Source organism: Phodopus roborovskii, unplaced genomic scaffold (assembly GCF_943737965.1).
Source record: "Phodopus roborovskii unplaced genomic scaffold, PHOROB, whole genome shotgun sequence".
Lineage (NCBI taxonomy): Eukaryota > Metazoa > Chordata > Mammalia > Rodentia > Cricetidae > Phodopus > Phodopus roborovskii.
The window spans coordinates 498130-520731 of NW_026125927.1; the positions used below are offsets into that span (position 1 = coordinate 498130).

The 22602-nt window shown below is 39.8% G+C and overlaps 1 protein-coding gene across 6 annotated transcripts in view; it reads left to right on the forward strand.

The window, feature by feature from the left end:
• Zfx (zinc finger protein X-linked) overlaps window positions 1-22602 on the forward strand; it is a 73332-nt gene that overhangs the window by 20340 nt on the left and 30390 nt on the right. Inside the window, exon 1 of one of the 6 annotated variants that reach the window (XM_051178991.1) lies at window positions 8135-8207. The exons of 1 other annotated variant lie outside the window; for it this stretch is intronic. The gene's annotated coding sequence lies outside the window, so the exon portion shown is untranslated. Of the gene's footprint in view, window positions 1-8134; window positions 8208-8345; window positions 8748-9671; window positions 9886-16894; window positions 16920-22602 lie in introns of those variants that run through there. 4 more of the 6 variants (XM_051178995.1, XM_051178990.1, XM_051178993.1 and 1 more) reach the window with 4 other exon arrangements.

Genomic DNA, 22602 nt, shown 5'->3' on the forward strand with positions numbered 1-22602 from the left:
TCATGATGTATTGTAAAATTTGATGAGGTATGTTAGTTTGTTTGTGGGTGTTTGTATGTCTGTGCACCATGGGAATGCAGTATTCATAGAGACCAGAAGAGGGTGTAATATCACGCTGGAACTAGAGTAAGGGTGGTTGTGAGTCTCCATGCAGGTGCTGGAAACTGGGAAAAGAAGCCAGTGCTGTTAACCAGTGAGCCATCTCTCCAGATCCTTGGTGACATATTTTTAAATTTTACATAGAAATTTCTAAGATGATTCAAGACAATCCTGAAAAATGATGGTAAGATTGAGGTGGAAAGGGACTTGATGGAATAATAAAGACATAATAAAGTTATGGTAATTTACACAAGGTGGTTTTCCTGTAGGAATAGATGAACAGATTATTGTATAAGAGTGAGCATGCATAGCTAATGTACTATAGAACTGAGGAGATGGTAGAATCCCTGCTTAGTTCGCATAAGGCTCAAGGCTCAATCCTCAGAACACAAACACACAACCCCAGCACCAAAAAAACATACGGCACAGTTGGTGCTACAAATCAATAGAGAAAGGATCAACTGTGATTTTTATAGAATTGATTTTATATATAGAAAGAACTGAAATGGAATCCTTATTTTATACCACACACAAAAATAGGTTTAAGATAGTTTTATTTATTTTATACTATATTTATATATTCTATTTTATGTGTTTCAGTGCTTCGCCTATATGTATGTATGTATGTGTACCATCACATCTCCTAGATCCGGAGTCATGGATTGTTGTGAGACACCTTATGGGTACTGGGAATAGAACCTCTTCAAGAGCAATAAATGTGTGCCAGATGGTGATGGTGCACACCTTTAATCCCAGCACTTGGGAGGCAGAAGCAGGGGCATCTGTGGGTTTGAGGCCAGCCTAGTCTACAAAGCAAGTTCCAGTATAGCTAGGGCTATACAGAGAAGAAAGAAAGGAAGGAAGAAAGAAATAGCAACAAATGTTCCCTGAGCCTCCAGGAGCCTCTGTTCAAACTGAAGATTCTATGGCCACATCCTGTACGTACTATGCTAGTGTTCTCCAGAGGTATAGAGCTAGTGATATGTGTATTGATACACAAGAGGAGATTTGTCAGGGGAATTTGTTTGTGTAATTATGGAGCATAACATGTCACTTGACCTGTCGTCTGGAAGACAGAGGACAAGCAAAGCCACTGGTGAAGTTCAGTCTTCAGTCTGAGAATCAGGAGCTTTGGTGTCTGAGGGCAGAAGGTGGGTATCCAAGCTCATGAAGCAAGTGCCCATGCCCATAATCCAACTGCCAATGAGATAGATGCTGGCCAATCAGGAGTTTAAGGCTAGCCTTGGATACATATTGAGTTTCAGGCTAGCCTGGGCTACATAAGACCTTGTTCAAAACCAAAATAACCAAAACAACAACAAAAAGAAGCAAGAGAAAAGATTGACCATTTCTCTTACTTGTCATTGTATTTAGGCCTCAATGTTTTGGGCCTGTTTACCTTGGAGAACTTCATCTATTTGGCCCAGTCTACAGATCCAAATGTGAATCTCTTTATTACATTTTTGTTTTGTTTTGTTTAAGACAGTATCTCATGTTTTCCAGGCTGGCTTTGAACCTACTGTACAGCCATATATGACCTTGAACCTCTGATTCCTCTGCTTCTACCTCCCATGTGCTCCAAATGTGAATTTCCTTTCTTTTCCTTCTTTCTTTTTTTTTTTTTCCATTTTTTTTTAGATAGGGTCTCACTATGTGGCCGCTATGTAGCCTTGGCTTGCCTGGAACTGGACCAGGCTGTCCTCAAACTCATACATATATATCTTTCTGCCTCTGCCTCCCAAGTGCTGGGATTAAAGGCATCCACTACCAAACCAGGCTAGATCAGAATTGTTTTTCTTTGTTGTTTCAAGAGTTTAAAGACAGGGCTTCTCTTTCTCTATGTAGTACAAGAACTATCTCTGTAGACCACTCTGGCTTCAAACTCACAGAGATCCACCTGCCTCTGTCACCTGAGTGCTGGAATTGTAAGTGTGTTCAGAAGCCTCCACAGCCACCACCACCTGGCAAGATCAGAATCAGAATTTCTAATGAGATCCTGTCTCAAAAAAAAAAAAAAAAAAAAAAAAAAAGGCAAACTTAAAAAAAAAATTAGGAAGCTGGGCTCTAGCTCAGATGGACTGTTTGCCTACAGTTTCTGGGAAATGGGCCCCAAGCTTCTTCCTCTGTACCAAAGTGCTCCCTTACAAATTTGGAAAACATTACTGTTTCCTTCCTTCCTTCTTGCCCTTTTTGTGCTGGAGATTGAATCCAGGGCTTCATTCGTGATAGGCAAGCACTCTACTTCTGGGCTGTGTGCTTTATTGATCATGATGATAGTTTTGGAAACAATGAAGTTCCTATGGCCAATAAAGAAACGAGAAAGGAGCCATTATATATGTAAAGCTCTGCCTACTTCAAAGACACGTTGAACTTGGAAGCTAACTTTTTTTCTATGCATATAGGGTTTAAACTTGCCTTGGAAAATTCCAAGCCAGGGGTGGTGTTTCACACCTGCAATCTCAGCACATTCGAGGCTGAGGCAGGAGGCTTGCCATGAATTTGAGGACAGCCAGAGCCCCATAGTGAATTTTAGGCCAGCCAAGACTACATGGTAACACCCTGTCACAAAAGAAGGAAGAAGTTTTCAGATATATACAGGAGGGAAATAGTAGAAGAAACCCTTTTATGTCTGTTAGCCACCCAGCTCCCCCGTGCCTCTGTCCCTCAATTGTTTCATTCTCAGTCGCTTGTCTTTTGAAGACTACCCCTGATAGTGTATGCTTTCACCTGAAAATGTTTTGGTCTTGTACCTCTCAATTAAGGACTCCTTTTTAGATACACTGATACCATTATCATACCTAAATGAAATCGAAATTTGTTCCTATCAGCTGTATATCTCATTCTTTTTCCAATTCCCTCATTAGGTTTTAGTTTGTTTCTTTGAATCATGATTGAAACGAAAGGGCTGAGTATGGTGACACTTAAAAGGCCAAGGCAGGAGGATTGCTAGGAGTTCCAGGCCAGCCTGAGTGAGTTATATAGCGAGATCTTGTCTCAAAACTAAGAAAAGATTGAAGTTCATATATTGACATTCTTTAAGGCTTTCTAACACATTTGCATATACATACACATACATATACATACATACATACATTCTTTGTTTCTGATACAGGGACTTAAGTAGTTCAGACTGGTCTATGTGGCCTAGGATAACCTTGAACTTTTGATTCTCCTGTCTCTACCTAGTGATGGTAACCCTATTGGTTTTCCCCTACAATTGTTTCTTTATAATTTGTAGAAGAAAGCAGACCACTTCTTGTATAGACTTTCTGAATAATTAAATGTTGTTGGTCATATCGAGGACTTTTCATTGATGCATTTCTTTGTCCCATGTTTTTCCTGTAAATCAGGAGTTAAAGCAAGTGACACTGTGTGTGTCCATCATGAAGTATACATCTGGAAGTTCTTTTGCTTAGCAGCCATTAACTATTGTTGCCAAGATCTATTATTAATCTGGTGGTTACAAAATGGTGATGGTCTAATTTTATCAAGCCTTCTTCATGTATTAGTAGGAATATTTCTACTTAAAGACAGTTCCCTAGCGAATAATTTGGTTCATCTGAGGAAGAGTTCTTATGGGGCAACTGCTTCATTTTGCCCTTCACTAGCTTTCAAAATAATAAGTGGGTTCCTTAGCATTCTCCAAAGGTTATCATTTAAAAAAAGATATAATTTACATACCATCAAAATCACCATTTTAAGGTGGTGAACCTGACAGCAAGTGCATGTAATCTAGGAGGTAAAAGCAAGCAGGTTGTGAGTTCCAGACTAGCCTGGGCTGTATAGTGGAGCCCTATCTCAAAAAACCAGGAGCTAGGGGCTTACACATGGATCTAGGTTTGAGCCTTATCGCTGAAAAAGAAAACACCCCTGTAACCTTACCTAGAATTTACTAGATCTTTACACTTTTGCTGAGTTGTGCAAGCATCACCGCTAGTTGTAAGGCCTCATAAATTCATGAACATATCTGTAACAAGTTTTTTTTTTCTGTCCTGCCAGCCAGCTTGCAAATAGTGACACGGAGACTTATTATTTATGAAACTCAGCTTATATTTTAGGCTTGCTCCTAACTAGCTCTTATAACTTAAAATAACCCATTTTTATTAATCTACATGGGGTGAATTTTTTCTATCCAGTATATTTCAATCCATAGAGTTACTATTCTTTTGGTGTTTGAATTTTCTGAACATTAGCTGGCTGGAATCTTTGAACTGGCCCCGGAGAACTTTCTCTACAGCGTTTTTAAGCTTGAATGCTTTCTTTTCTTTTCTTTTCTTTTTTTTTTTTTTTTCCGGTAGAAGATGTTCCTGGCTCATCCTGTGCTTTTCTATTCTTCAGTTATTTGAGAAGCCCTGATTTCTCCAGTGGAAAATAGCGGCTGAAACCTGGGCACCAGGGTTGCTGCCCATTACTGCCTTTTGTTTGTAGGCCACTGTATTGATTTTCCCTCTTCAGTGGAGCTAGTTGGTTTGGCATGCCCTGTAATTTATAATCCATGAGGTAGAATTGGTAAATTTCATGAATTATACAATGTCTTAGTTAACTAATGATTTGTATGGGAATATTGCTTGAAACATTACTGCTTGTCAACCATTATTTTAAAATTCTTTTCCTTGGGGAAGGCACACAGCTTGGAGATTTAAAAATTCTTACTTGGCATTGATTATAGCCAATTGAAGTCTTACAGAAGATGTCACTTGCTCATTAAGTATAAGGATAGTATAAGTAAGTTTAAGGATCTAGTGTCAGACAAGCAGTTAATTTTCGTAGGGCACTCTCAGATAAAAATACAGCTTTTCTAAGGGGAATTAAAAAACTTAAACATTGGGATACAAAATAAATGTATCATCACAATTTATTCAAGCAAGTCTATATTTGCTTATAAGCCAGTAATAAATCATCTTCTGTTTGGATTTTCATTAGTGACAGATGTGGAGTGAACATCAACCACTTATTTTTGCTCTAATTTTTCTCTGGATAAATGATTGAAAGGCCAGAAATTGAATGATTAAAATAGCCACAAAACCTTGACTGGATATTTAACATACATGAACAGCTCTGAAGGAACAAATAGGTAGGTGTTAGCACACCATCAAAATTCTTTTGACTGCTTTGCTGTTAGCACACCATCAAAATTCTTTTGACTGCTTTGGAATCAGCTATTTTTTAAAAAAAAATTTCTACTATAGGTTTTGAAATATTCTGCTCTCCAGTTTCCCTTACAAAGTTTCTTCTTTTGTATTTACTTAACTTAGAAAAAAATGAAAGCACTTTAAGACTATGTTTTTGTTAGCTGTTTGAGACTCGGTCTATCTAGCTATGTATCTTATTCCTCACCTTCCTGCCTCAGCCTCTGCAGTTCTTGAGATTGCAAGCCTGTTCCACCATGCTGGGCTTTCCAGGAGTGTTTTTTTTTTTTTTTTTTTTTTTTTTAAATCATTCCACACAGCCTCCTTTTGAAAAGTTCTGCAAGGATAACCATTGCATCCTTTTTGTTCCCTTTCACCAAGATCCCACAATCATCTTGGCCAGAAGGCAGAGAATCGATGCCCAAGATTCTATAGTCACTAACACTATTAGAAATTAAGCACAAAGTGTCTGATGCTTTATCACCTGAGGCCTGATTGACAAATGTTTTCAGTAATCTTGGGTACATTCAAGGTTCCAGTGTAGTTTCATAAGTGATGTTGTTTTTAATGCTAGCTCACCTCCTGCTCCTTTTTGGGTGCAGTTCTGGCTACTAAATCCAGGACCTTGCACATAATAGGCAAGTACTTTGCCATTGAGCTATACCCCTGCTACTTTTCCTGGTTTGAAAACTAAAACAAACAAACAAACAAACAAACAAAAACCATAGTTGACTTTATTTGTGCAATCACCAGTTCTCATTTCACTTTAATGGAAGTATATCTAATTTAAGCAATAGAACTAGACCATCCTTTCCCTTTCCCCATCAAAGTTAAGTTTCTTTACATGTCCCAAGTAATCACAAAGGGCTCTTTGACACTGACAATACCCAATAACTTGTTGATCTTGTAAATTGAGGTGGCATCTTTTTTTTTTCTCCTTGAACACTCTTTTCTTAAGTGCTTAGCCACTGATAGAGTAGTTGGTGGTAATAATGGAAAACCTGACAAGAATGCTGACATTCCATCTTTCTGTTCTTAACCTACTGTTTGTGGTTGTGTGGCTGATGTACAGATTCCCTTCTGGGCAAACCTAGTATTAAGGGGAGGGCCATATAAAGTACTTTAAACACTGGTTATCATTTACAAAACTATATTAATGTGACTACATAAGCTACCTTACACTCCCTCCCACACACACCCCAAGATGAGGTCTCACTATATTGGTGAGGCTGGCCTCCAAGACTTATACTGAAAAAAAAATCTTCTCAGTTTCCGGAACATTGGCAACTTTTTTTCCCCAACCTTTTCAGATAGTTTTCCTGTGTAGACCAGGCTGGCCTGAATTTTTGATATTCCTGCTTCAGACTCCTGAGTGCTGAGATTAAAGGTGTATGCCGCACCTGACCTTTTCTCGTTTCTTGAAGTAATCTTGCTTATTTTTATTTTTATGTGGATACACATGTATCATAGCCTGAAGGAATTATCTACAAATGATGAAGATGGTGTCATTTATATTTGAAAGAAAACATGTTTGGTGGCAGGAAGCTAAAACTCAGAGAAGAAAATGACTATCTGGTTATTAGATCTACTAGATTCCTCAGGAAAAAAAAGTGATGGAACAGTTCACAAATTTATGCCATTCTTGTCCAGGATCCATGCTAATTTCTATTCAAATCTTAGTGTAGATTCTACCTAAGGGAGTCTCCCACCAGTAGCCTGGTCTTGCCTTAGCCTGTAGATTTTGGACTTTACTGGTTTGAGTTATACCTGTCTCAGAGGTAGTTCTTAGACTACACGTTTTCACCTTGAAAAAGCTTTTTATTATTGTGTTTGGTAGAACAATTTACATTTGTGGAATTAAAATATATGACCTCCATGTTTAAAGGCATTTCACACCAGTATGCTATTTATTTGCTTTATCATTTTTATGTTCTGTATTATTTTAAAATGTCTTAACTAAGGTAAAAGCTATCAACATTGTCATTGTCAGTATGTCAAACTGGGGGTGGTGGCACATGCCTGTGACTCCAGCACTTGGGAAGCTGAGGCAAGTTTATTGTCAGGCTGGACTATATTATATACCCATTGTCTTACATCCCCCAGTATCCCACAAAAAAGTTATAGCATGCTAGATTCTACATTAATGTACATTATGTGTAAAATACCCATTTAACATGTTCCTGGTAACGTTAAAGTCTCATTTTAATCTTCAATTCAGTATAGGACTGTAACATAGACTGTCGAGGTGACACATGCCTTTAATTCTAGTTAGTGCTCAGGAAGCAGAGGCAGGAGACGTTGAGTTCTAGGTCAGCTTTGTCTGCAGAGGGAGTTCCAGGACAGCCAAGGCTATACAGAGAAACCCTGTCTTGAAGGGGGAAAAAAGAAAAAGAAATGTAACATAGTAAGTAAGTAAGAGGAAAATATAAAATTCTTTTTAAGTTCATATTTGTTGACTCGCATGCATTTTCCCTTTATCTTCTTAAACTCTAAGAGACTTGTTTAAGAGTTTTATTTTAAAAAAATCGTTTTCTCGATATTTATGGCAGAATGTATAACATGATTATTGACACATACATAAGTTAAACTTTATACACTCCAAATAAATGTTAATACACGTCTAGAAACTATACCACTAAAAAATTCCTGTTCACTCCAGTGTGATATAGTCTTTAAAATGTACCCCTACCAGCCTGATTTGACCCCCTGGCAGTTTATTTATTTAAAAAAAATTAAAGGGTTCAGTAGTTGTTTTAGGGACCCCCCCATTAAAATTGGTAAGCCCATTTTCATTTTGTTTTAAAAGTCGTTTTTTAAAAGGAAGACAGGAGACGGCGGGGGTTGCTAAATTTATCTTCTTCCCCAGGCACCGGGGATGAAAAAAAAAAAAAAAAAAGAAACATTTACAGCGGGAGGGGGTCTGAGGGCCTGCTAACCACTGGAGCCACCGCCTCAGGCCAGGACCCTCGCGGAGAGGCGGTAGGTCTCCCTGGAGGCCCCAAGGGGGTGGTTGCGGCCCACAAACATGGTGGGGGGCGGCCCGGGCCTCCCGCCTCTCGACGGGGTCGGCGGACCACGGCCTCGTGCGGACTTTACAGCCGAGGCGGCGGTAGCAGCGGTGTGTGTGTGGCGGCAGTGGCGGGCGGGAGCGCGGAGGTGGAAAGAAGGGGGGCGCTGTCACGGAAACACGGGCCGCCGGAGACCCCGCCGCAGCGAGGCCACTGGGCTTCCCGGTTGCGGGGCGTGAACGGCGCCAACCCGGGGCGTCAGAAGGACCCACCGGGCGGAGGAGGGGGCCCATCTATCCTTCCGCATTTTCCTGGGTCTCTCTCCCCGGCGGTGACGTGACGTGCTGACGGCGGGCCCGTGCCGGGGAGCTGGGCCGCTTTTTGTCAGCTCCGAGCTCGGCCCCTCCTCCCTCCCTCCGCCCGCCCCACCAGCCGGAGCCCGGCCCAGTGCTCCAGAGAAAGGCCGGCCTGCAGCACCCGCCACCGTCGCCGACCGCCGCACGCCCGTCCGGTAAGTTTGGGGTGCCGCTGCGGCGGTGGGGCCTAGTGCGCGCGCGGCGGCCTGGTCCCGGCCTGGTCGGCGGCCCGCAAGGCGCCCTCCCGCGCTAGGCCGGGCGGCGTGGCGCGCGACGCCGTGCAGGCCCCGAGGAGGCCGCAGTTAGGCCTGGGGTGGCGCCCGGGTGTTGAGAGCGACGGTTGAGGCGCTCTCTGTAAACGGGCGGGGGCCGGGGCAGTGTTGCTCGGAGGTTGGGGAGGCGGTTGAGGGGTCTTGGGTGGGCGACGCGGCCGACCCGGGGCACCGTGAGGGGGCGAGGCCTGGCGAGGAGGCTAAGGCTGCAGGCATGAGGTGAAGGCCGCAGGCCGGCCCGGCCGATTTTCGCTATGTAAATATCGGCGAGGGGGGGGAGAGGGACGGGGGACAAGATGGCGGCCGATCGGCGCCTGCTGCAGGGGACGACTGAGGGGGTTGCCGGGAGGGGGAGCCGCCATCTTGAAGGCGGCGTCTGAGGAGAAAATTCCGCTACAGCCCGTGAGGGGGGGTGTGAGAGCGGGCAGCGGCCGCGGTGGCGCTGGTGACGGGCACCGGAGCACGGGCGCGGCGTCGAGTGTGCGCGGAGGGGCGTGTTCGCTCCCCATGGCGGCCATTGCCCTCGCCGCCATGATGAGCACTTGGATTCCAGGCGCTTGGCGGCAGCGCCACCTTCCTGCCCAGCCTCCTACAGCCCCGTGACTGGTTGCTGTTTCCGCTGCATTTCAGCCTAGCAGCCGCAGGCGGCCATCGCGCCGGGTCTGTATTGCCCCGGGGCTTCGAGCCTTTCCCAGGCGTTTGCTGCCGCTTCAGGGTCATCCGCACCGGTGGCAGTGGTGGAACCGGAGACATTTTCTTTCTTTCTTTCTTTCTTTTTTTTTTTTTTTTCTCAGAGAAAGCCAGACATGGCCGTTACGGTGACCCTGATGCGGTTGTTTTCCGCCAATCGTTGCTTTCACGAGTCTGTGAATAAAGAAAGAAAATGATGGGAAAGTTCTCACCACTCTTTTGACCAATAGGGGGAAAAAGGCATCCTACGAAAGCGGAAGACTAACTGTCGGAGGGAAGTTTTTGTATTTCTGTCGAAACCAGTTTCTTGGGAGGCTGCGTTTACATTTTGGTACATACTTTTTTTTTTTTAATTGAGGGAAGTTAAAGGGAAGGAACGTTATTTTCTTAACAACGAATTGTGATGTATTATTAGCTAGCGTACATTGATGTGCTGTGGTAGATTATTTGTGAAGTTTGAAAGTGGAATTCTACCCCGTGAAAGTTGTTCCGATTGCACTGAGCACAACTTTCCTGGTGAACTCGGAGTCCCCGTGTTAGCGGTGCTTGGTACTAGGTGCTAAGAAAGATGAAGGAGGTTCTTGTACGTGCTGGCTGCAGGTTCGTTCCGAGGCAGATGAGCGAGGGCTGAAATGCACCAAGTGCTGCGAAGGCTCCATCCGAGCGTTGTGGGTTTTCAGAGAACGTATGGTTTCCATTTGAAGCATCAGGGAAGGGTTCCTGAAATAGGTGGCATTTGAGGTTACAGACCGGGGCGTTTTTTAGGTGGTGGCCCAGACAGGGAAAGGGCATTTCAAGGGTGAAGTTTCTTCAGAGAACGGCAAGTATTTACTGTTTGGGCTGAAATGTAGATAGCATAGGTAGGGGCAGAGGAATCAAGGCTTGGGAAGGTGGTTTGCATTGTGACTGACGAAAGGGTTTTCTGCTCCTGGGGAACGCAGCAGGGAAGCCTTCAGACTGGCAAGATGAACACACCCGGATCTGTGCTCAATAGCTATCACATCGGCTAGGATAAGTTGGAAAGAAGTAGGTTGGCTAGTGTTTTCACCGCGATGACGATTACAAAGAGTGGTCAGACCCAGATTTTATTACCTTTTAAAAAGAATTTTTATTACATTTTGATTGATCTGTTTTCATTAGACAGCTGCTCTCTTTTTCTGTACTCGCTGTAAATAACGTTTTGCTCAGGATTAATATTTCTGTGGTAAATAGAGAAGGGCTTGCTATAATTTCACTCACTATCGTTGAAAATTAAGACTGGGGCAACTTGAAAATGAGAAATGAACCTACAAGTGTTTCCATGGTAATTTTTTAGGAAGTCAGTTTTGAAAAGTAGTTTGGAAGGATGATTATTTTAAAAAAAAAGTGGCTTTCTGATGCCCTTTGCAATTTGTTTTTCTCCTTGCTGAGAGTAACCACTGTTTTGTTTGAGAGGCTAACTAAGGTTATTTGCTAAGGCAAGCCTTCCTTCGTTTTATTTTTCTTTTTGATTAATATTTGACTTATCTAGATGCACATGTGGGAAATGTGTTTTAGAATTTTATGATACAAACCTGTAGGTATGATACAAATGTAGGTATTCATTGTTAATGTTTATACTTTTGTAGGAAGCAACAGGTTGGAAATAGTGCTCCCAGAGAGCATGGAGGGACTGGGAGAGTGTTTCATAGAGGCCATAGCAAACTTTTATTAATGATATTCTCTTAAGCTTGATATACCTTTGCCCCAGCACTGGGAGGCAGAGGCAGGCAGATTTTTGTGAGTTTGAGGCCAGCCTGATCTACATAGTGAGTTCCAGGACAGCCAGAGGTGCATAGTGAGACCCTGTCTAAAAGAAAAAAAAATCACATTTGAGAAAACTAATTTAAAAAGGCTTTTAAGATGCAGTTGTTTTGGGGGGGGTTAAGAACAGTCACAATTTATAATATATAGTGTGAAATTGTTAAGTTTAATTATTACAGTTAAGTAGTTCTTTATACAAATCCAGATAGTGTGTATTCAAGATTGAGATGAAATTAGATGATTTAAATTGTATAATTAGGAAGATTGATAAGTATATAGCTTCCATAAGGAATGGTTATATACAAAATTATTTTTACCTTAAAGGGCCGATCCTGCTAGTCTGGAGAACTAACTGGTGGAACACGATTGCTACCTTATTCATCTTGGATAAACAAGATGCTAGGATTTTATTTATTTGTACTTTCCAAATAGATGGCTATTTCCTTTCTTTTTCTTTCTTCCTTTTTTCTTTTTCTTTTCTTTTTTTGGATTTTCTTTAAAAAAAATGCTCGGGTATACTTTCAAAGACATTTCCCCCTGTACTTACTGTTTGCTGTAAATGTTTAGAATCCAGTATTTAGACTTGCACTGTCACTAATAATGTATTGTTTATGCTCGTGCACATGGGCAATTCATTTTTTTAAACTTAAAAAAACCTTTAACAGGCTTCTGAAATCCTTTACCCTCATGAAAGTTCTAATTTTTGTTTGTTTTGAGACCCAGTCTCATTAAGTAGCCTGGCTAGCCTCAGTCCCCTAATTCACCTGCCTCAGCTTCCTGAGTGCTGAGATTCAGGCTTGTGTGTTGCCACAAGTGGCTTAGATTCTTTCATTTTTTTACCTAAGTGAAAAGTTATCTGGTTGTCAGTGTCTCTTCCTGTTTGTAATTTTTCTGTTGTAGGCTTTTCTCTTTGCCTTTTGTCTCTATGTAAGGATTGCCCCACCTCTGTCTAGCCTTGCTGCCTGGGCACACCTTGGCCTGCCTCCTTGGGATGGAGCTCTGTTGATCCAGTCTCTTTGGTTTATTTTATCTTGTTTGTTTGTTTGTTTGTTTGAGACAGAGTCTGTCTATGTTGCCCTGGCTGTCATGAAACTCAGTATGGTAGACCAGGCTGGCCTCAATCACAGAGACCCACCTGCCTCTTCCTCCCAGTTCAGGGATTAGCCTTGCCTGATGCATTCTCCTTTAGCTTTGCTGGTGCTTTTTCCTGTCCTTACAAGTATTCTTGGTTTTGCTAACTGTACAGAAACCTCATGTCTTCTCTTTCTTTCCTTTAACCAGTACTTTTCACTTCACCTTTTCCTAAATCCAATAATTCCAAGTCTGAAAGTTTCTACCACATGCTAATGGGTTTGTCACATAAAAGTCTGTTTGACATACTCCTTTGCTTTCTTTCTCTTTCTCCTATGGAAGGATTTTCCTCAAGGTTTATCTGCCAGTTTCTTTCTCTCTGGAATCTTCTCTGCTAGTTCAATGTGTCTTACTATGCCCACACATCTAGTTTCTCATCCAGGGTTTGAAGTATCTAATGTGTCTTAACATAGCTGTAAACAAACTTATGTAGCATGTAGATGACCGATACTATTTATAGGATTTTTTTTTTAAGCTCAGGGCCTCCAAACATCTCCTATTTATTATTTTTTTTCCTCCAGACAGGGTTTTTCTGTGTAGTCCTGGAACTCTGTAGACCAAGTTGGCCTCAGAGTCTGCCTGCCTCTTCCTTCCAGGTTCTGCGATTAAAGGCATGTGTCATTACTCGTACTCTTATTAACACCACCAGTTTTCCTGAGTTGTTGTTCTTTGTTCCATAGAACAATGTAGACATCTTTAATTTAGTTTAATTTAGTTTTAACAGTATGTGTGTATGTATGTATGTGCGTTTGTCTTCTAAATCGAATATAGAGACAGTTTTCATTTGTCTTTGTCCCCAAGCAGTACCTGGCATATGGTCATTATCTCCCCAAATAATTCTGTAAATTAATGGGGGCAGGAAATTTGGTTTAAGTTGAATTGTTTCCAGCTATTCAAATTCAGTTATCTATCAGGTATGTTCTTTGACCAAGGGATATTCATTTTAAGGCACACCTATCTTGTTAGGACAGCAGGTCAAACCCAGGTGCAGAGTAACCTCTATCCCTATCCCATATCTGATTGGAGTATGGCCAATCTGCTCTTACTCCTGCCAAATTGTTTTTCCAGACAGCATTTTTTAAAATCCATGTAATTTTAAAACTTTTTTTTTTGTTCAGCAGGAAGTATACTTTAAAGAAACTACGGTCTTTTGATGTATGTAGTCATTTGTCTTCTAAATTATGTTTTAAATTACGAAGTATTTCAAAATTACTAAAAGTAAATATTAATGAGTTAACAAATTTTAGTGTATTGTGATGTTGGATATATGCACACACATACAGTTTTTGTTTAGTAAAAGAGTTTAATTGATGCAAAGGTATGTCTTCCTTCATCCCTATTTCTCTTTTCTACTTGTAAGCATTGTTCTAATATGTATATAATGAAAACTATCAAATATTATGTGTTTTAACTTTATTGTGTATTGTTCTATATATTATTAGTGGGTTTTTTTTTTGAGACAGGGTTTCTCTGTGTAGCCCTGGCTGTCCTGGAATTCTGTAGACCAGGCTGACCTCGAACTCAAAAGAGATCCACCTGCCTCTGTCTCCTGAGTGCTGGGATTAATGGCAAGTGCCACCACACCTATGCATTAAATATAATGTTTGAGGTTCAATTTATTGGCTTTTCAGTATGCTGCAGGGATTCCCAGATATCCCCAGTGGTCTTATAAGAGGTCCATGAAGTCAGAATTATTTTCATAATATTATTTGCTCTTTTCATCCACATTCACCTGTACATTATATAAGTATATTGTGATTCACAATATCATAATGGGGTAAGTACAGTTGGAATTCATCTTTCCTCTGTGAAGTGAATCATTAAAGAGATTTGCAGAATTGTAAAAACAGTTTCATTTTTACTTAAAAACTTAACATTCTAAAATATTCATGCTTATATATAAGATTATTTTCATAATTAGTGTTTTTAAATCTTGATCTCATAGGTGGTGGTGCACACCTCTAATCCTAGCACTTGGAAGGCAGATCAGAATGAAGGTCAGCCTGGTCTATAGAGCGAGTTCCAGGACAGCCAAGGCTACACAGAGAAACCCCTCCGCCCCCCACAAAAAAAAAAAAAAAGAAAAAAAGAAAATTTCACTTCAGTTTTAGAGGTGCCTGAAACTTAGCAGTCCTGCTTTTTAACCTTTCAAGTGCTTAGTTAGGTGTCACCATGCTATATGGGCTCTTAATTTATTTGTTTTTTTTTTTTAGTATGAATAACATAATAAACTTCTTGTGGTCCTATATTTTTGAAAACTTAAGAGAGTTCTGAAACCAAGAAGTTTGAAAAGTACTGTTGTAGTTCATTCATACTGTTTGGGAGTTAAGCATGCTGGGCATCAGAGCCATGTCTCTTTTCGAATACTAGGCAAGCCCTACCTAATACTGTATGTCAGTATATGAAAACACTGTGATCTGTTTACTTCTGTAGGGGCACAGTAGGCTGTTTGCAGTTTCCAGCAATTTCTAACAGTGCTACTGTGAACATCCTCAAACCTGTCTGTCTCTTGAGATTGTAGTACAAGTGCAGTGCTGCATTGCCAGTTTTGCTGGGAATTGCCAAAATGACAAATTGCATTTGTCAATATTACTGGTGTTTCTGAGCTTGTTTCTCCAGATCATTGCTGAAAGTTTATGTTTTGCTATTTTCTTGAATCTGTTGGGTATAAATGCAATCTCCTTGCTGTGTTTATTTTGCATTTTTCTGGTTATTATTGGGGTTGACTGGACTACCCCCTCCAAATTTAGTGGCCATTTGAGTTTTCTGGGAATCATTTGTACATATATACATCCTTTTATCAACTTTTATGTTGGACTGTTGCCTCTCTCTGTCTCTTTTCTGAGATAAGATTTCTCTATATAACAGTCTGGTTGTCTTGCACCTCACTCTGTAGACCAGGCTGGCCTTGAACTCACAGAGAGATTCACCTGCCACTGCATCCCAAGTGCTGGGATTAAAGGCGTTCACCATCACTGGCCTGCATGAAGTTTTTTGTTGTTATCCTTTTCTTATATATGGAAATTTTTGTATTCTGGATCTTAAAGATTTGTGATTATATATGATGAAAATATCTTCCTACTCTGACTTTTCTTGTATTTTTGTGTAGATCTTAATGTGGGTGCTGGGAATTGAACTCAGGTCCTCTAAGAACAGTGCTTTTTCAACCTCTGAGCCGTCTCTCAAGCCTTGCTTTTTCTTATATACAATTCACTTGGAAAACTTTTCTCTAGTTTGTGATACAGGGTTCTTATTTATGCTTGCATTTGAATTTCTCAAATAGTTCAGTCTGTTTCCCCAACTCCTGAGGTATACCATATTCCACACATCTTCACATCTGCTTTTATTTTATTTGTTTAAATTTTAATTACATTTATGTGTGCGTGTATGTGCAGGGGTACATCTGGAGGTCAGATGACAACCTCCAAGAGTCGATTCTCTGTCATGTGGGTCCTGGGGATTGAATTCAGGTTGTCAGATTTGATGGCAAGTTCCTTTACCCTTTGAGCCATCTCATTGGCTGGCTCCACATCTGTTTTTAGTTTCCCTTTCTGTTTATTGACCTGTTTAGCTAGTTCTATCATTGACACATTGATTTAATGATGATAGCTTTATAATTAAGTCTTAGTATGGTCCTTCTTTCTTAAGGATTATTTTAGTTGTTTTGTCTCTACTTTAGGGTTCCTTTTTCAATTTCTGAGAAGAATGAGTGGATTTTTATGGTATTTGTATCTACCTCTATTAAATAAACTATAATCTTGGTTTGTAATCTTGGTAGTCATTTTAAGTCAGGTCTTTTAGTTTGTTCTCTGTCCTTCCTACTCCTCCCCTTTTCTCTTTCTCCCTCTTTTTATGACGCTCAGTGGTTCATACGTGCTAGACCCGTGTTCTTCTGCCAAGCTGTGTCTCTCCTCCCTTCCCTACCATATTTTCCCCAGGCGGTTCCCAAATTAGTTGTATGTAGCCAAAGGATAACCTTGAACTTTTGTTTTGCAGCCTCCTCTAAACTGCTAGGATTGTAGACATGTACCATTATGCTCAATTCCTCGGTAGCCTTTTAGATAGCACAGTGTATGCGATGCTGGGGATTGAACCTAGGACTCCATGCATTTTAGACAAACAAACTGTACATCCTCAGGCCCTGCAGTTCGTTTTTTTGTTATTTTTTCTTATAACTTGTTTGTTGGCCTTGAACTTATTCTTTAGCTTAGGCTGGACTAAAATTTGAGATTTTCTATCACAGCGTCTGGAATTAGGGGCTCTGTTGCCAGCTTCCCCCCTCAATGGTGCTGAGGATTGAATCCAGAATCCTGTGCATGATAGCTAGACAAATACTCTGCAACTGAGCTAGCTATACCTGTCTTTTACATTCTATTTCGTTTTTCATAAGCAGCGTGGTGAATTGATCTTACATTGCTGAACTCTTGCCATGGATATGTCATGGATTCTGAGGTATACTTTTCCTTTTTACATTTTAACATAAAGTAAAAAATAGAGCCCCACTTGATAGTATTATATAATTACATTTGTCCTGACAGGTGTCACCATATAGTTAAAATTGCTCGCACAAGCACAGACTTGGTCAGGACTCTTAATTTTGTCATCACTTTAAAGAATATGTGCATTGTTTCATATTATTTCATGTCCCAACAGTGCAGCAGAAGACAGAAAAAATTGCTAAATGATTGTCTGTCTTAAAAAGAAAATCCCACAGATAATAGTAAGACATTTTAGGAAATGCTGTATCACTAACACTTGCCGACAGAAGTTTTGTTAGGAACAATCGAACAGATTTGAAGAGTTAGAGGAGCAACTCACAGTTAGAACCCTGAATGTAAATTGGGAATACCCTACTAATTTCTTTTGTGCATAGGTGTGTGTGTGTGCATGCATGCATATGCGTGCACACCTGTGCATGAGCATGCTCATGTGCTTTCATACATGTACAACATAGTATAGAAGTCCTACCTAAATTTAATTCCAAAGTTATTTTGGTCAGTCTAAATGAAAGTCATACATAATAAGGAAATAGACTATTCTATTAACTGATTCTTTTTTCCCTCTACAGGTGTGTACCCTGTGCCCAGCTTACCTTGTAAGATGAATTGGGGAGTAGTCCCCATTTTTCTTTAACAGTCTGTTTAATAGAAGTGCTCTGATTATTGAAAGTTAGAACTCTGTTTGTAAAACTGCACTTGTTTCTTCTTTTTCTTTTTTGGATTGATTGATGTGGCTTTTTGAGACAGGGTTTCTCTATGTAGTCCTGGCTGTCCTGGGACTTGCTCTGTAGCCCAAGTTGGCCTCGAACTCAAGAGATCCGCTTGCCTATGCCTCTAAGAGTTCTGGGATTAAAGGTGTGTACCACCACTGCCTGGCTGGATTTGATTTGTTAATAGCCCCTTCTCTCCCATGCTATATTTATTCTTTTGGCTTTTCTTGAGGTTTTCTCTTCTTTTTGGTAATTTATACAAAAAAGTTTTCTTTTCTAAAAAGTATAAATTCTCATTTTGATATATAATACAGGTTTTCTTAATGATGTTTAAAAATTGACTTTCATTCCCATTTTTTTCATGTGTTATTAGTAAGTTAGTAACTAACCTACACTTACCAGATTCCTCAAACTGTTCGTTTTCTGGGTGGTTTGTGCTCTACTCTGGGAGTTATTATTGCCTTTCCTTCTGCTTTGTTTTTGTTTATTCCGACATTAAAAAAATAAGTTGAAGACTTGATCATTAATATCTTATTTGAGGAATATGTGTTGAAATTTGAAAACTTTTCTCTGATAACTAGATCTTGCAATTTTGATGCTATGTTTTTGTTATTAAGTGGCTCTAAATACATTGTCTTTTTTATATTTTTTTCTGTTAAAGACAAGATATCAAGTAGCCCTAGCTGGCCTGAAACTTGCTGCTCAAACTTGCTGTTAGCCATAACTCTTGATCCTTTTGCCTCTGTCTTCAAAGTGCTGGGTTTACAGACATGTATTACTGTGCATATTTTCTGACTTTTCTGATTGTATTGTATCATAATTGGGGAACATTGATTGATACAAAACTCAGTTTTATTTATACCAGCAACATAAAACTTAAATTTAGAGACAAGATCAAATAGAGTATAATATCTTATGGTAATTCCAACAAAGCATATTACAAGTTGTTTTTTTTGTTTTTGTTTTTATTTTTTATTTTTTTGAGACAGGATTTCTATAGATCAGACCGGTCTTGAGATCCACCTGCCTCTGCCTCCTGGGTGCTGAGAGTAAGGCATGCCCTACCATGCCTGGCCTGATTCCCTTTTTGAATGATTAATTTTGACCATTATTTGGCTCCTTCCTTTAACACTACAGTGACTGTTGTGTTAACTTCTCTGCTTGTGGAGTAGGACTGTATTGTTGTTGTTGTTGCTATTCTTATTATTATTATTGAGACAGGGTTTCTCTGTATTGCTTTGGAGCCTATTAGCTCTGTAGATCAGGCTGGACTCCAACTCACAGAGATCCACCTGCCTCTGCCCTCCCTGCAGTGCTGGGATTAAAGGCGTGTGCCACCCAGCCCCGGGTCTTATGCTAGGTCTTATTTTAAAAAGTATTTGACTTGGAATTCATAGTAGCTAAGTTTCTAGTTTGGTTAAATTGTTTTGTGTTTTTAAGTGCCTACATAATTTTGTAAAAAATAACTGAGAAAGCTTTCTTTGTGCTTATACAGTTTGAGGGAAAAAGCTTGATGGTTTTTGAAAGCGTTACATGTAACAGCTTTATTTATTAAAAAAAATCTTCATAGTGATTAAATGTATTTTTTCCTCCTCTTCCTCTTTTCTTTTTTGTGGCACTATGGATTGAGCCCAGGGTCTTGCACATGACAGGCAAATGTGCATGTTACTACATCTGCCTCTTTAGCCTAACATAATTGTGTCTAACATAATTAATGTTGGTAATTTTAATGCTGATAATTTACATGTCCCCTCAATGTGCTAGCATTGACTTAGTTTCTTAGAAGTTTTCCATTTTTTTCTTTATCAGCTCCCCCCCCACTTTAATTATCATGGCTTTAGTATTTTATTGTCTTTGTACTTTTATGGAAAAACAAGACAACCTTAGATTATTCCTTCCTTAAATTAGCCGGTTCCTTAGTTTAGTTCCAGGGAAAGATTGTGAAATTTAAAAACACTTGTTGATAGTCAGCTTGGAACATATTTACTGCTGGTCTTTTATGGCAAATCCAACCTGTTCTTCGGATACTTAAGGATTTATTAAGTTATTTGTGCAAAGTCTAATTGCTAATTGTATTAACAGAAGATCAGTGTGGAAACATTATAGTTCTGCATTTGCCAATTTAAAAACATTGTTCTAGTTATGGAAAGGCCCAATATTATATTCTTGCCAGTGTTGAAGACATGTGGAAACCATTACTGGTACTAGTGCTATAATTACAGAATCTCGGAGACTTAATATAACATATTTAAGAAAAGCAGTAATGGGAATCATGTGTTCAGCTGGGTGGTAGTGGTGGACGTTTTTTATTTCAGCATTTGGGAGGCAGAGGCAGGCAGATCTTAGTGAGTTTGAGGCCAGCCTGGTCTACAAATTAAGTTCCACGACAGCCTGGACTGTTAAAAAGAGAAACCCTGTCTTGAAAAACGCCCCCCCAAAAAGAAATCATGTGTTCAGGTTGGCAAGGTATTGGTGATATGGTAGGACAGTGATGTTAATAGTTAGTCATGGTTAGTTTGACATGGTGGTGCATGCCTTTAACTCCAGCATTTGTGAGGTAGAGGCAGGTAGATCTCTAGGTCAAGGCCAGCCAGGTATAATAGGAGTTCCACAACAATCGAGGCTATAGAGAGACTATTTCTTGAAGAGAGAGAAAAAAAACAAGTAAAAATAATAAATAAAAACATAAATAAATATTCATAGTTTATTTTTGTGGTGTTGAGTGTAGAATCCAGTTTCACACATGCTAGGCAAGCATTCTACCCTTTACATCCCCAACCTTTTAAAGTTTATAAGTATTTTAAATGTTTTAAAAAGTGCAAGGTGGCAGTATGTGGTTTTTTTTTTTTTTTTTTTTTTTTTTTTTTTTTTTTTTGAGACAGGGTTTCTCTGTGTAACAGTCCTGGCTGTCCTAGAACTAGCTCTGTAGACCAGGCTGGCCTTGAACTCACGGAGGTCTGCCTGTCCCTGCCTCCCTAGTGCTGGGATTAAAGGTGTGTACCACTGCCAGCCTGTGGTTTTTTTTTTTTTTTAAAGTAGTTGCCAGACAAGAAAAGATTGAGTTTGAATAAAATAGTTGAAGTTTAAACTAAAAATGTAAGGCAGATATAGTAGCTAGCACCTGTCATTCCAGCGCTCAGGAGTTTGAAGCTGGACTATTGTTAGAAATTGAAGGGCAGCCTGGGCTATTGAATTGTGAAACTTAAAAAAAATCAAAACCCAGCAATAGCACATGACTTACCAGGTGCTGATGCCTGCTGCTAAGCCTGACTACCTGGCTTCAGTTCTTGGAGAGCACATGGTGGAAAGAGAGGGCTCACTCACAGGCTGTCCTCTGACCTTCAGTAATGTACATCTTGAGAATGTGCACATCCACATGCATTTGCTTACAAAACATTAAGTGTGATGAGAAATTAAAACAAAACGCATCCAACAACACAAAACCAAACCCTTTAAGTTCTGTATTAGAAATGGGTTGTTTTTTTGTTTTGAGAGAGGGTCTCTTTGTGTAGTCCTGGCTGTCCTTGAAGTTACTGTTTAGACAGGCTGGCCCCAGTCAAATTCAACTTGAATGATGGGTTCAAAGTCATTGTGCTACCATGCCAAGCCTAAATTGTTTTTTAAATGCAAGGATGTATATGAGACTTTGAGAAAAGGACTGCATAAGAAAAGCACTCAGCTAAGTTAACAAATGACTAAGCCAGCAATTAATCAAATGCCCAGTTTGGGAAAAGATGGCAGGTGTTAGAGGGACAAAGCAATGGTTAAGGAAACATTCCCCTGATAACACCAACATTTCTTCACTCTGCATTGCATTTGATGGAAATGACTTTTTAAAAATTTTACCTGTGGCAGTCCAATATAGATTAAATTAATCTCCACTCTATATTATGTTTAAATACTGTTTTCATCCTCATTTTACACATTCCACTCTAGTATACCTACAGCTAAAGGGAGAATGCTTCATTTGAGGAAATGTGAGTAGGACTTTGTTGAAAATCTCATCAAAAGTTACAAGGCAATTTAAAAATTAGTCAGTATGAAGTCAGAAAGGGTGAACCAAAGAGTCGAATTATATTTGTTCCATTCTGATAAACAGTAGAATATTATATGGTAACAGTGGATAGGTAAATTACTGCATGCTTTTAAAGGGCAATGTTTTTTTAATAAGAGTTTATTGTTTTCTATATCTGAAAACAAGTGCTTGTACTAGTCCTACCATGGAGCTAGTCTTAAAAGCATTTAACACAGCGTGCTATTGTTAGCTTACAAATGCAGCTAAATTTAGAGAATATTTTTGGCACGTGTTAATCTGAGCAGGAATAGGGGCTTTGGAAAAATAAGAGTTTTAAGTTTGTCATTTTGGGGCCAATTTTTAATAGATTGTGAAATTTCAAACTTTAAACAAACAAAACCTTGAAATTAACAATTGGCACAGAATGGTTTTATGGAAAAACCAGTCTAACAAAAACTTGGCGTTGAATTCCTGAGTGAAGCATACAAAAAGTTCCAAGTGGGACAGGGCAAAGGAGGACAGGGTTCTTCCATTCACCACAGCAGGCATTTTCTCTTATGCATGTCTGCATAAGCATGTTGGATCCTGGAATTATAGTCAGTTATGAGCTGCCATGTGTGTGCTGGGAATTGAATCCCAAGTCCTCGGGAAGAGCAAGCAGTGTTCTTAACTGCTGAGCCAGCTCTCCAGCACCAGAATCAATTCTTTAAAATTTCTATCTTATGGATTTTTAAAAACATACTTCCATAAATTTTTTTCATACATGTAAAAAAAAAAACCCATGGCTTTGAATTTAACATAGAATTATGATCAAATTCCTTTGCTTTTCCTTTCTGCCAAAATCACATTGAGGGAAAAAAATAGAAACTGGGAGGTAGGGGGAACATTGAAATGTACTTGAATAAAGCAAT